A 15582-nucleotide genomic window follows, 5' to 3' on the forward strand; every position below is an offset into this window, starting at 1 on the left:
AAGAACCGAGCCACCTTATTGTGCCAATTTTACCTAGTACCCAAGAATGAACACAGATACTCAGGCAAGCAGCTATTTATTTAGATATGGACACAGTATTAATTGCCACAAATGTCTGGATTAGTTTCCAAACTCCTGGGGAAAATAAATAAATAAATAAATAAATAAATAAATAAAAGACCTTTCATTTGACAGCCAGATTCCAGTATAATTTCAGGAGTACCTTCTATCCTGAACCTTACTTTCTGCAAAATAAATGTACATTTAGCCAAGCGGTACCCAGGATGTAATGATTTCTATGGAATGCTCCTGCAGAACTGAAACAGAGCTATGAGATATGGCCATATTTCATCTGAACACAGGTAGACATTTCCTTTTTGGTTTGCATATTTTTATGCAACAAGAGTTCTACTCAAGAGGTGTGCCTTTGTCTGGAAATGCATTAACTATTTTAGGCCATCCTTTCCAGAACACTGTACTGCAGCCCATCCTCACATAGCTGTACTTAAAAAGAAGATCACGCTCACATAAAAGTGTTACAAGCAATTAATGAAAATAAGATCAGTTAAGACAGCTTTGTGGTTATTGAGACTGACAGTACTGTTCATACACTGAAAGCACAATAATTGAGTAGCTATGTTACTTTAACAACTCATTGCAATTCCAATTCTTTTATTTAAAAAGCTATAGAACTTTTACAGATTTTGCTAGAGTTTAACCATATCCTGTATATTCAGGTTTCTTGAGGACCATTCTTAGTAAGACACGCCAAAACAAAAAGACTGGGCCAAATTCACCCTACATTTACATCAGGACGAATTTGGCATACTGAAGTTCTCTTAAAATATTTCAAGTGTTTAATCAATATGCAGCATTGCAATAGCATTTAACTGCATTAATGGAAGCTGTGCTAATCAACAACTAGAAGGCAAATGAGGCACTCTTTAATGCCATCCCTCACACTCAAGTACCTCCTCAAACATCTTCAACACTATCTCATTGTTCTCCTTCAAAATCTTTTCAGAAAGTTCTCCTTTACAATTACACCTACAAACACCTAACAGGTAAGCAACTAGTGTGTTAAGACAATAGCCTACTACACAAATACATGTTGTCTTGTTTCTCATGCTGTATCACTAAACTTAATCCCTGCCTCAAAGAATTTACAAACTGATTTTTATTAATATGTTATTTTTACCATAACACTATGACGTCCTGGTTTATGACTGACACTACAACAATACACATAAAAAATAAATAATAAGATGGAATAAATAAAGCTGGTCACAAAAAGGCTGATCTTTTACTGGTGGAGTTTGTGCAGCTGAGTAGATGGCACTGCCAGCAGGGACACAGATTTAGGGATGGAGACCCAGTAGTGTTCTCTTCAGTCCTTCCAGTCAAGAGTAAAGGCCCAGTGAAAGGCAAATGTATCCTTAAGATCAACACCTGGCTGTGTAGATGGTGTTGCCAGCAGGGTTTTGGCTTCTTTGAACATGAGGTGATGTTCCAGAAGGACTGACTGCTGGGAAGGGATCATCCACCTGAGAGAAAGGGAAGAGTGACTTCACATAGAAGCTTGATAATCTTTTGAGAGGAGATTTAAACTAGATTCTTCAGTGGATGGAGATAAAAGCCCAAAGGTAGGTAAAGAGCCTGGAACTTGGATAAAAACTTAGTAAGGGAAAGCAATAATGGAAACCTTAGCAATGCTCTCAGGGAGAGAATAGGACAATCCGTTAGATATTTGAAATGTTTATATACCAATATGAAAAGTATGAGGAACAAACAGGATAACTGGAGGTCCTAGTATAATAATAGAATTATGATGCAACTGAGATTATGGAGACATGGGCAGAGGGAATAGTTCACATAATTGGAGTACAGTCATAGATGGATATAGCCTGTTCACAAAACAAAGGCAAGGAAAAAAGGAGGTGGTGTTGCACTAAATATAAAAAGGCAATGTACACATTACATTAGGACAGGGGTAGGCAATGTTTTTTAGCTGGAGTGCCGAAAAAGCCATAATGTCTACCTTGGAAGGTGCCGGAGTGTCGACATGTCAGAAAAACAAAATGAGGGCATAGGAGTACATAGCAGGACACACTGCATATTAGTGTTACAAGGTCTCTCTCTATATTTAATTAAACTATTGTTGTATGTAAAGTAAATAAGGTTTTAAAAATGCTTAAGCAGCTTCATTTAAAATTAAATTAAAATGCAGATCCTACCAGTTTAGGGTGATCCTTGCCCTTGCTTTTCCTTGCTGAGTTTTCCAATTTCTAGCTCGTATTTGGAAACTTTAAGCTGCAGACAGGCTTTTTAGTGATCACTTGTTAACTGGCTCCTCGAGGGACAGAGGACTGCCTTCATGTGTGAAAATACCTGTTCACACAGGTACGTGGATCCAAATGCTGAAAGCATTGCAAACACAATTTTCTTCAGACTTAAAATTTCACTGGCAGGGATGTCCAGCAGGTCAGAATAGAGGCCCCATAATCTCTCTCGGTAGCTTGAAGTGCACTCCACAGATCTCTAAACTTTGATGCCCACAATTCTGAGCTTTTTAACTCAATGAACTACATTTTGAAATCTTCAGCACCCATCCACTGAAATAGAGACAAATCCAAGTTGCTTTCATTGAAGTTTTCTGGTTTACTTAGAAAAGAAAACATTGCGCCAAAACACTGGAAAACTTGAAATCTGTCAGAAAACTCCGATTCCAGTTCTTACATGTACATTTCAATCTCATTGACACTGACAGTGCAACGTGTTGATAGCTGATAGCTCTTTTATATGTTGGAAGTAGCAAACGTGCTTTGTTTGAAAATGCCGTTGAGCACTTGATGTACAACAAACAACACTTTCACAATATAAAGCATAAACAGCACGGTCCTTCTTTTGAATAAATCCAAATTTGTCTGTCCAAGAAGTCTGAAGTGACCGGACATTTAACTTTGCTTTCTTAGGAGCTAACATTTTGTCAAATGTACCCTTCAACTTCAAGGGGGGGGAAAAAAAAAAAAAAAAAAAAAAAAAAAAAATCACACAACAGCAGCACTGGACTCTTCCTGGGCTGGGGCTGTCTGTGGTGCCGGGCTGGTATCAGGAAGGAATTTTATTTCATGGTCAGAATGGTATGGACTGCTGGGGTATTTGCCTTCTTTTATAGCAGGGGACTTGACCCTCTTTCTTGAATCTCTCTGCGTTTTAGCAATCCTTGTAGTGGCAGGACAGTGGGAGCCCCCATCCCCTGAAGACAGGCTGGGGCTGGTGCCCAAGCCAGGCTGGAGCGGTTGGCAGTGTCCGGCTGGGCCTGGCGGCGGGGGCACTATGCTGGGGCCTGCACAGGGCTGAGGCCAGCTGCAGCCAGGGCCCTTGCCGGCACTGGGATGGGGCTGGGGCCCGGGCCCTCACCGCCCAGCCTGGAGGTGGCACAGGGCTGGGGGCCAGAGGCAGCAGTGGTGCTGGCTCAGGCCAAACCCATGCATGGCTGGGGCCTACCAGGACCACATGGCCAGGACGGTTGGCAGCACCAGGATGGGGCCAGGCCCATGGACTTGCGCAGGCTCTGGCCCCACCCTGGCACTGCTGATGGCCCCAACCCCAGCAGTGGTGCTGGGCTGGGGCTGGGCCCAATAGCAGCACATGGCCGGGGCCATCAGCATCACCAGGATGGGGCCAGGGCCCACACAGGCTTTGGCCCCATCCCAGCACTGCTGACAGTCCCAGCCCGGCAGCAGCACTGAGCTGGAGCTGGCCACGGCGGTGATGGTGGTGCTGGCTGGGGCTGGGCCAGGGCCTGAGCATGGTTGGGGCTTCAGTCAATGGCGCAGCAAGGTTGTTCCCATGCAGCCACATGCTGCTCGATCTGGACATGGCTCTTCCTGCCCCTCAGGGCAGGAAGTAGTCTTCATGCCAATCAATACCATACCGTGTGTCGCCTTTGGCACATGTGCCATAGGTTGCCAACCCCTCCTTAGGAGGTACAGTACAAAAAGTGGGAGGCCTTTTGAAACCCTGTGTGTAAAGGTCCAAGGGGCGAGCAGCAAGGGGGATGGTATGGTGGGTGTCTGCTATAGACCTCCAAGCCAACAGAAGGAGTGGACAGTCCCTTCTTTAAACAAGGGACAGAAGTTTCCAAGTCACAGAACTTGGTTCTCATGGGAGAGTTGAAATATTAGGACATCTGCTGGGACAGGAATACAGCAATGCAAAAGCAGGTCATTCAAGTTCCTGGAGTGTGTTGGGAATAACTTATTTATTCAGATGGTAGAGAGACCAACAAGGGAAGGAAGGTCTTTTCAATTTATTGTTCACAAAAAATGAAAAAAAAGTGCTTGAAAAGGTGAAAGTGGAAGGCAACTTGGTGACAATAAGCACAAAATGCAACCAATGGCAGCTGGTTGTACTTTATGGAGATTTTCTTAAGGGTGCAGGAGCAAGCTATCCTGATGAGATGGAGGAATGGGAAGTGCAACAGGAGACCAGCCTGACTAGACAGGGATCTCCTTAAGGAGTTGAAAAAAATCAATAAGGAAGCCTATAAAAAGTGGAAACTTAGTCATAGTACTAAGGTAGAGTATAAGAGTATTGCACAGGCATGCAGGGAGAAGGTTAAAAAGGCCAAGGCACAGTTTGAGATGCAGCTGGCAAGGGACATAAAAGACTATTAAAAAAGGATTCTACAAGTATGCCAAGATTAAGAGAAAGACCAGAGATCACATAGATCCCTTGTGGAATGCAGAATGCAATCTAGTTATGGATGATGCAGAGAAGGCTGAATTATTTAAGGCCTTTTTTTGCATTAGCCTTCAAATAGGGGCAGCTACACGATGAAAAGTGCAGTTGGCAACAAAGATATGGAAGGAGACAAATGGCCTAAAGCAAGAAAAGAAGAGGGTACGGAGTACTTGGAGAAGCTAGATTCGTTCAAGTCAGCAGGCCCAAACAGGAGGCAACAGATGATAAATCAATCAATCAATCAACCAACCAACTGACTTAGGAGGCAATTGTCCATCAATCTGAATCGTGGTGTATGTGTAAGTGGTCAGCAGGACCTTCAATGCATACATCTAGGCAGGAGTATGGAGGAGTGGAGGCTGCCTAGACCTTCTATCCCCCACTTTCAACCATGGAGACATAATCCAAAGGCCAGACTGAGTCCAGAGGCGTCAGTGCCTTAATAGCTGTAGCTATATGCACATCCAGGAATTTAGCCCAAGTCTCCCACATGGCAGATAAGGATCCAGCCACTGAGTCACAACAGTGGGTGACACATCCTAGAGTACCAAAGTAAATGGCGGAGACAATTGCAGAGACATTGACTATCTCTTTGAAAACTAATGAAGGTTAGCTAAAGTCCTGGATGACCAGAAAAGGGCCAATATGGTACCCATCTTTAATTAAGGGAAGGAGGATAGTTTTTTAGTCAGGGAATTACAGACCAGTCTGACTATGGTACCTGGAAAGATCATGGAACAGATCCTCAAGGAATCTACCTAAAAGACAACAAGGTACTCAGGAACAGCCAGCATTGGCTCATGAACAGCAGCTTATGGAAGGAAATCATGTTGGCCAGGCATAAGGTGATGAGTTCTGTGGATTGTGAGGAAGGAGCAGTGGATGTGATATACCTTGACTTTAGCAAGGTTTTTTACATCAGTTTCCCATGATATGTTCATTGACAAGTTAGGGACATACAAACTAGATGAAAGTACTGTAAAGTGGATACATAACCAGTATCCACAATAGCCTACTCAGTAAGTAATCACCAATGGTTCAAGGTCTAGTTAGGAGGAGGTATCAAGTGGGATTCCCTAGTGGCATGTCCTGGGTCGGAATTGTTTAGTATCTTCATTAATTATTTGGATGATGGGATTGAGTGCATGCTTACCAAATTTGTGGATTTCACCAAGTTGGGTGGAGTTGAAGATACTCTAGAAGGCAGGGCTAAGATACAAAATGAGTTGGATAGACTGGGGAACTGTACCAATCAACCAGATAAAAATTAAAAAGGACAAGTGCAAATTCCTGCACTTGGGACAGAATAATTGCATGCTCAAATACAAACTGGAGAATGATAAGGCTACATCACTGTAGAGAAGGCCCTGGGGGTTAGAGTAGACTACATGCTGAATGTGAGCCAGGAGTGTGCTCTTGTTGCCACACACACAAACCAGTATACTGGGTTATATTAAAAGGAGTGTCACTTACAAATCAAGGGGAGTGATTCTTCCACTCTGTTCAGCACTGGAAAGGCCTCACCTGGACTACCACACCCAGTTTTAGACCCCACACTTCAAGAAGGGTGTGGAATGTTTGGAAAGATGAACACAAAGCAACACAAATCATTGAAAACAAGACTTCTAAGGAAAGGCTAAAAGAACTAGAGTTATTTAGTGTCCAGAAGAGAAAGACTGAGGAGGGATCTGATGCATATTTTCAAAAACCTGAAGGGTGATAACAGAGAAGATGGAAACAGGCTTTTCTCTGTGGCTATAAAGGACAGGACTAGGAGCAATGATCTCAAGATTCATCAGGGGAAAATTTAGGTTGAAGATTAAGAACATTTTGACTATGAGGGTAGTCAAGCATCAGAACAGGCTACCTAGACAAGTTGTAGAATCTCCATTCTTGGAAAATTTTCAAGAACAGGTTGGACAGACACTTGACTGGGATGGTTTAATTCGGGATGAATCTCCTTGAGCTATGCCCCTGCCAGCTCTCCTTTCAATCAATCCTATGATTGTACTTTAGATTTTTCATTTCTATCGAAAATCCTCAAATTGAAATTTGGAAGACAATGATTTCAATTAGCTCTACTAATATGGCAAATCCTGCAATGACAGTGGATTACAGGCAAAGTGCTCTCATAAAGCAGCAAGTTCATTTTTAGTATATCTTATTGTTTGTGAAAGTTCTGGTTTGACAGCCTGAAAAGCTGGAGTTAGTTGCTCAGCCACAGAACAGAAACAGCAGGAGTAGCAACAAGACGAGCTGTCACACCAAAGCAGAACTGGGATCCAACCCTGTTTTGTGAATGTCCACTTTTCAGGGAGAAGCAAAGAAATATAGATTAGCTTCCATGCCTATTTTACCCTTCTGTTCTCTGGAGGAGACTGGCCAGAGAAAGTGCTCTCTCTAGTGGTTAGATGTGGATAGTTGTCTAGTCAAACCTAATGGGCGAGTTAGAAACTTGAGCCTAGTTAAAATGCTGAAAAGAGTTAACTTCCAAAAATTCTTAAAACTTAAGTAATAGCTGAATGAAGTGGTAGAAACAAGGTCTCTGTCACTCAGCTCAATTATCTGTCTGATAGTGAATAGAGGCTAATCTGGTTAATACTTATTCTGTTCATTCAAACCATCCAACTGAAGGAACAGAAGTTGCAACAGTACTTCCCTATATCAAATGCACCTTTCATGCTAATGTCTGTTGGCACTGGATTTATCACCCAGATACCTTTTTCTGGGCAGACCTAAACCCTCAGACTGACCATGACCTCTCCATTCGATAATAGGCAAGTTCTATTGATACACAGTGCATTATTCTTGTCTCCTATCAAACAGTCTCAGAGTTCACAGAGTCAAGGTATGTCTGGCCAGTACACAAGCTACACTCTGAGATTCTCTCTTGAATGTCAGAAGTCAGCAACCTGGAAGTTGAGGGCTGAGCTCCCTTTCCTCCCACCCTGGGGTGGGTGGGATGGGCTGGAGGTGTGCCCTCTATCCATGATGGATTACAAGCATCAGAAAGACAAAAATGCTCTCAGGAATCAGCAAATTCATTTTTAGTTTATCTTGCTGTCTTCTCAGGGACCCTTTGCTGCTTTGAAATCCCTTCTTTTGTATTGTTTTCCTTCCCTGAGGACTCTTCATTTCTGGGCATCATTGATTGGTTTCTCTGTAATCATCATACCATCCATGTTCTCTTCTGTCAGCATATTACTTTGTTTTGGAGACCCATCACATTCATCCTCATTTGGTTCTTTCCAGTGTCCTCCTAATTTGTTCTGTTTTCCAAAACCGGAAATCCTAAGAGCTATACAGTGGGCACTGCGACCTGGCCAATGTGGCCAAGTCCCTTATCTCATATTATGGAACAGTGTGGTACATGTCTTCAATTCTTCAGCCTGTGTCTGCTTGCTACTTGCCTGTGCTAGCAGAAAGTCATTTCTCCCTCCCCCCACACCGAATTCTGAAATCTCTCCTTTATTTAATGTTTTCAAGTTTACGTGAAGATTTTCAAATTATTTTTTAAACATTTTATTCAAAAATTTTCAGTTTTCCCTTTTTTAACCAGATCTACCTTCACAGCTAAAAAAGTGTTAATTATAAATGAGAGTACTGGCACCTTAACACACAACAGACGTACACTGATGGATAGCTTCCATATAGTCATTGAAAAATGGTACCATGTCTTGAATATGTATCACAAAAATGTAGGGACAGGAAATATAAAGCTTTTCTATTTATTTCACTGAAACTGTTAATTGGCTTCTGCATCACAGAAAGAGCCTATTATTGTTTAAAACGAGATTAGAAATAGCAAAAACCTATCCACTTACAAGAGTCAGATACTGACCAAATAAGAAGATACTGATTAAAAAGAAATCAGGTATATTGCTAGTTTGTAGCACGAAGCAAGTATCTGTGATACATGAAAACCCTTCTTTAAGATCTGAATCTTTGAACGCTAGGTTGTTAGCAGGTGGGATTTTTTTCATTTTGGTTTGACTCTCTCTCTTTTCATTTACATGATGTTTTTTCTTTTTCCCTTTTTCTTATACTCCATTCTTCTTGGCTCTTATCCTTGGGAGAGCCATGCACATTAGGGATCACTTCATGAGGACATCTCTGATATACCATGTGAAAAAAATATAAGGTTAGTGTAGCATACTCCTGAGGGAGTCTGGATGCTGGGGACACCACTGGATATACACAAACAGGGTAAGAGACTTTTCTTCTTAGGATGGTTGCTTGCTTTGACCCCAGATTTCTATTCAGAATTCTAGGCTTGAGGTAAGACAGGTCAGCATTATATTTTTTTTCTGAATATTTCTACAAATGCAACTAAGTTACTGAAGAGAAGATTCATCTACGGACAGTGCTGCCAGGCAGGACAGAGGCCAGAAGAGAAGCAGAACTCCTTTCTGTGTATAGGGAGGATGGTGGGATAGTTCCCTTTGATCAAGATGCCACATCTCTTTCACAGGGACAGTGCCACACAAGCTCTACCTACCAGAGCAGAAAAAACCCCATGAAGCAAACTGCACAACTTTTCATTTTTGGTGGGAGGGGATTGTACCAATGCCCTTATAGTTGGTGGCAAGCTAGGCCATTGATATGTTTATTAGGCAGATCACATACAGCAGAATTATGCTAATGAATTTAACAGGCAGTTTGAGAATGAGGAAAGTACAGATTGAAGCATGTGCTGTTGACAACAAAATGTAGAAAAACGTGACAATAAAACAAGCAAAATATTGCCTGAAGAATGCACTGGGGGGGTGGGGGCGTTTAAAGGGTGTAATTAGATGTACCACTTCAGTTCATTGCTATTTTGGAAAATAATTACTAGAAAAGATTCCAAAACTGGTTGATTGCAGAGGAGGAGATAATTCTACATTCTCCACACCAAGGTAGGTTTAGATAATTTTATGTTACTCTCTAAGAAAAAAAAATGTTTTTTAATCTATATTATTTGTAGCATACACTAAGTTAACACACATACACACACCCCAATAAACATTGTACTCTAAGGCATTATAAATTAGCAAAACCTTGTAATCCACAAGTGGCAAAGTGAAGTGATATTAAGCAAATAATAAGTGACTATCATTTGTCTTAAGAGATTTTTAAAGCTTTCAAAATACCTACAAGTAAAAACACAATCCAGTTGTTTCTTTCTGAAAGTCTACTTCACTGAAGCAAAAAATAAATACAATTTTGCTTGCTTTTCCTATGCTTGCCTGATTATCTATTTGTCTCAGATGAAAGACATACCCAATCTGTCATCTGCCTGATCATTTTCTATTCAGATCACTGGTAAAACAAGTAATAGTAGACTTAACTGATTTTGGTTAAATTGGTATATTGAATTTCTGTACCAAATCACCTCCAGATTGAAGTTGACTCACAGTCCCACAGCATCCTGGGATGCTTTGTATATTTCCCACAACCCCCTCATCTCCTCCCCTCCCCCACACAGTGTGCAAGCTAGCCTTGGCCCAACCTGTCTGCTCCAGCCACTCAGCAAGATGTGCTCTAGCACCTCCCCACCCCCCTCCCAGGTTCTGGCCTGGGCCTTTGCAGGCCTGTGGCTGCATTTCTGGAATCAAAAATGAATGTCTGTTGACTCGCTTATTATTGATTCAATCTACACAGTTTAAACTAACCTGCAAAGGTTGAATAGATTCAGCCTCGGGCTTTTTGACTGTCTGCACTTAGCCCCTGTGTATTAGGAAATTAACATGAGGTCTTCAAAGGACAAACACCTTTAAGCATGGTAGCTCAGGGGTGTCAGACATGGGCATGAGCTGGGTCTAGCCCATGGAGCGGTCTCATTTGCCCCAGAAGGCTACTGGAGGGATAAGGAATTTGGAAGCAAGGTAGGTGGGAGTGGGACCCGCTGCCAAATTCTAGAGTACAGAGCCTTGTTAGTGACACGCTTTGTCCATACTGGGATGAACGATGGTTAGGTTAATCCCCCCCAGTTCCTGATGCCATTCACCTTGCTGCTGATAGACCTGGATCTGGTCCGTAAGGAGACTTTGTTCAAACTGGTTAGAGCCATAGTATAGACCAGATTTTTGGTAGCCTGATGAAGATTTCAGAATGATCCCTTTCCATCCTTGTTCTTACTAAATGAACTTGGACCCATTTTCTTTCTAACCTACTGAGCTTGCTGAGAGTATTGCAGGAGTCAGAATATATGGGTATGTATTGTTTGGCATTTTACAATGGTATTTAACCCAAATGCAACAGTTAATCATGCTATTCTTGCAAAGTTGTTGTTCATTACCACAACTCATCTCAAATGAATTTCAATCCTGTAGAACAAAACAAAACCAATTTTTTTTTTTACATTTTTGTTAGCACTGCTGCCTCCTCACATTAGAAAACAGATGGAAAACAGAAAACACATTAGAAAACAGATTGTATAAGAAAGACGTTCCCATACTGTATGATAAGAAGTTCTCTCAAAACATAACCATCCACCAGGACGTGTAGACTATTTGTTATCCAAGTCACAAGTAGAAAGGCGTTTCATGTTTTTGCAATTTACCAGGATCATAAATTCATGCGTTCTCTCTCCCTAAGAGTATCCTGACTATTGAGACAAACGTTTTGTTTACATGATGCTGTAAAAATATAAAAAGTAATAATTTCATGGGTGGACAGTTTGTATAATCAGATCATCCTAAAGAAATATTTGCCTGCACAAGTGCTCCAATTGATTAATTATTCCACTGCTTTCGACACATTCTGCGGGAATGAGTATTTGGTAAAAACATGTTCCTACCAAAACATATTAAAGTTGAAGTAGCTTTGTTTGAAGTACTCAGTTCAGACTTGACAACAGAGTGGGCAAAATGCAGCCCATGGGCTAGATGCGGCCCGCCAGGTCATTTTATCCGGCCCATGGGGCCCCCCCAAAATTTAGAAAATTAATATTTATCTGCCCCTGGCTGCCTGTCATACAGCCCTTGATGGCTTGCCAAAACTCAGTAAGCAGCTGTCGCAGGGCACTTAGGTGCTCTGCTCCTAAAGAGGGGAAACTGCTAGGGAGGAAACCCTAGCAGGTAATAAGGAGCCCAGCTGTGGGTTGCCAGGGCAACCAGAGAGGGTCAGCTGACCAGAAGGGGCAGGGCCTGGCTCCCTTATAAACCCTAGGGGCTGGGGCCAGAGGCAGTTCCCTGCTAGCAACCATGGAGGAAAGAGCTCTCTCATGGAAGGGACGGAGTATTTCCCGGTAGGCTTGAGTGTTGTTATGGCTGGGTGGCTTCAGTTTGAGTTATAGCCGGAGGGCTTGCATTTTGTGTTGCTGTTTATAACCGGTGGTTTGGGTGAAGCTACTAGAGGTTGGAGGAGGCCTCATAGGGGACTCGCAGTGGAGTGTGAGGACCCCAGCGCCAGTGAGGGCACAGCATTCGGAGTGCATAGACCCCAGCCCCAGAGAGGGGCAGTTGACAAGCCCCAGGAGAGGTGGCAGCATTATTGGGAAGCCCCAGTGTGGGCACGGAGAGCCCCAGGAGAGGGCAGCATTATTGGGAAGCCCCAGTGAGCCCAGAGAGGGCACAGCACTACTGTGGAGCCCCACAGAGGGGGCAGCCTTACCGAAAGGCCTAAGAAAAAGGCGGCGTTACTGGGAAGGCCCGAGAAAAGGGCACGGAGAGGGAGAGAGACGGGACTGCAGAGAGCCCGAGTGCCAGAGAGGGCACGGAGAGAGGGACAGTATAACGTCCATTCCATCTGCGAGGCTTGGGCTATGGTATTGGGGTGGTAGGAGCCACGCATAGCCTATAAGGCTTGGGTGCATGGTACAACCGTGACAGGAGAACTGTGGCCAAGTGGACAGAAGGTAGCCTCCCTATAAAAATATATAAAGATCAAAGACATGGTGGGCGAGAATCGGAGGGTGCAAGACGACAGCTTGGCACGGTAAAGGAGGCGGCAAGGGAGAGCATGGCCACCCTGACCTCCCTCCTATTACAGCGGCTCTCCAACCAAAATAATTGCCTGCTGCTGCTCTACAATCTACGATTAGCTCCTGTGCTACTCTGCTCAAGACATGAAGCCAAGAGATGCACAATTGTAAGCTGACATTTTGCAGTTACTCCATTTATACTATGTTAATTGAGAAGAGAATTTCAGTCACACATTTATGCATCTGGAAGCAGGAAGAAACAAGACTGTTTTATGGGCAACATCACATTTGAGACTAGAACAAGCAACTCTTATTCCGTTAAAATATCCCATATGACCTTATATGGAGTAATGATGGTCTCAGAAAGTTAAAACATTTATTTCACGTTGACATTCCATAAAAGTCTTCACTGCATCATACATTATGAATAGATAGAATGCCCTGCCTGTTACTGAAATCAGTGGAGGGCTCTGTTAAAATCAGACTGACTGGTCTCCAGCTTCATGGCTGGAGACCACACTGGGTTGGAAGTTGCAGAACAAAAATAATAATGGCTGAAGTTCTACCAAAATCAAGAAATCCTGCCCATTTCCTCTCGTCTCTTATCTAGTGAAAACTCATTCAAATCAATTTCATTATTCAAATATATTTTCCCTATTAATCTTATGTTTGGCCTACATGGATTTTTTGGAAGCATCTGCATCCGAAATTAATGCTAGATACAGCAGACAACCAACAGCACAGTTCAGAGAACAGCATGTTCTCTGTGCAGTGAGCAAGGTTCTCATACATAATTCACAAAGCAAATTAAACAAATATGTCAAAGTCAGTAAGTGTTCAGAAAGCATGCTAAGGACAACAAAAGGGGTTCTGATAGCTCAATCAAGAAATGGAAAAGAAAAAGATTAAAGTGGGATCACCATATGTTGTGGACTCGGACTTAAAAATCTTGTGACCACCTCAGAGTTAAATGCAATCTACTAAAGTCAGACTTTGATTAATAGCTGTAGATTACATAGTTGTCTAATAAATTCAAGTTCTTTACAAGAAGCTCTGTCAAGAATAAGAACATCTTCTCTTGAAAAAACTTTGCAAGTCAAAAAGATCCGATCTCTTATAGAAAATCAGAAAAGAAATATTTTCTTGAATTTCTTAAGCACCTACAAAAAGGAAAGATATACAAGTTGAATTTCCAATCAATATATTCTGCATTACCTAGATGTGGAAAAAGAAATGGGTGATTTAACTGCAGTGTTTTTTATTTCACTTCTAAAAGTGAAAACTGTCAAACTTCACAAGTAGTGTTACTAGTGCTGCACCATAAACTGCTAACTTCATCCTGCTTCATAGTTCTGTCAATCTTAATGATATTCACCTATAAAAAAAACTCTGCTAACTCAAGTCCTAAGTCTGGAGATTTAATTGTTCTCCAGTGTGTTCCAAGCAGAAGTATAATAGTTCTTTTACATCCTATCATAGGAAAGTAGGGCTGGAAGGGATCTCACAAGGCCATCTAGTCCAGGCCCCTGCTCAAGGCAGGATTGTCCCTAACTAAACCATCACAGCCAAGTATTTGTCTAACTTGGTTTTGAAAAGTTCCAAGGGTGGAGAGTTCACACTTTCCCTAAGTAGCCTGTGCTAGTGCTTGGCCATCCACACATTCAGAAATTCCTTCTAATCTCTAACCTAAATTTCCTCTGCTGCAGCTTGAGGCCATTGCTCCTGGTCCTGTGCCTTATAGCTGCAGAGAAAAAGTTATCTCCATGCTCTCTGTAATTGCCTTTCAGGTATTTGAAAAGTGTTATCAAACCCCCCTTAGTCTTTACTTCTCCAGACTAAATAACCCCATTTTTTTCAGCCTTTCCTCACAAGCCCTTAATCACTTTTCAATCAGCACTAACTTTTTTCCAATCTGCCCACATCCTTCTTGAAGTGTGGGGCCCAAAACTCCAGGTGAGGCTTCCCCAGTGCTGTACAGAGTGAAAGAAACACTCCCCTTGATTTGCAAGTGACATTCCTTTTATTATAACCCAGCCAATGCCATTGTCTCTCTCTCTCTTTTTTTTTTTTTTTTTTGCAACAAGATAACACAGCTGACTCACATTCAGCGTATATTCTAGTGTAACCCCAAAGTCTGCAGTAACCCCAATCCCTGTACTGTAATCCTAATCCCTCTGCAATGCTTCAGCCTCACATCATTCCCCGGTCTATATTTGTGCATGTGATTATTCCATCTTAAGTGCAGGGCTTTGCACTTGCCCTTTTTGAAAGCCTCTCCAACCCAACTTTCCTTGCATCTTCTAATGATCTGAAAGAAGAAGCTGCCAGTCTTTTGGTCATCATTTGTGGCTAATTTGGTATAGCCTTAGGAAAGGGGTATAAATAGTTGTCTTGACTCTTGTGACCTTAAGAGACAGTGGCTGAATAGATCTTCATCTCCACTCACCACGGCTTGGAGGCTTCTCCAGTTAACTAGCAGTGAATCCTGTCCCCACACCCCAAACACACCCACTGCTATACTAAGCCCATTTCATTTAATAAAAGAGTGTAGTGCAGTGCAGAAAGCCATTTCATTGGGACCCTCCTGCAACATAAACCATCACTTTCTTCTGACAGGACTGAGAGGGGGGAGGAGGTGGCTGCCACTGTCAGATGGGGAAGGGAGGAAAGAGAGAAGAAGAAGAGAGCTTACCTCCAGTAAGCAGCACCTACCTAGAAGAGGGGCAAGGGAGAAAAGGAGGGGAGAGCAAGCAGCACTTGCTGTAGGGAGGAGGAGGAGTTGGAATGAGCAGGGAAGGCTGCAGAGGGAACACAATGCAGGGCAGGGAAGGGGATATGATAAGCTAAGCCCCCTGTCATGGGCTGGATTCAGTCACTTTGGGTGCTGGATCTAGCCTGCAGTTGTAGGTTGATCACCAATGGTCTCATGG

This window comes from Alligator sinensis, unplaced genomic scaffold (genome assembly GCF_000455745.1).
Source record: "Alligator sinensis unplaced genomic scaffold, ASM45574v1 scaffold19_1, whole genome shotgun sequence".
In the NCBI taxonomy this organism is placed as follows: domain Eukaryota; kingdom Metazoa; phylum Chordata; order Crocodylia; family Alligatoridae; genus Alligator; species Alligator sinensis.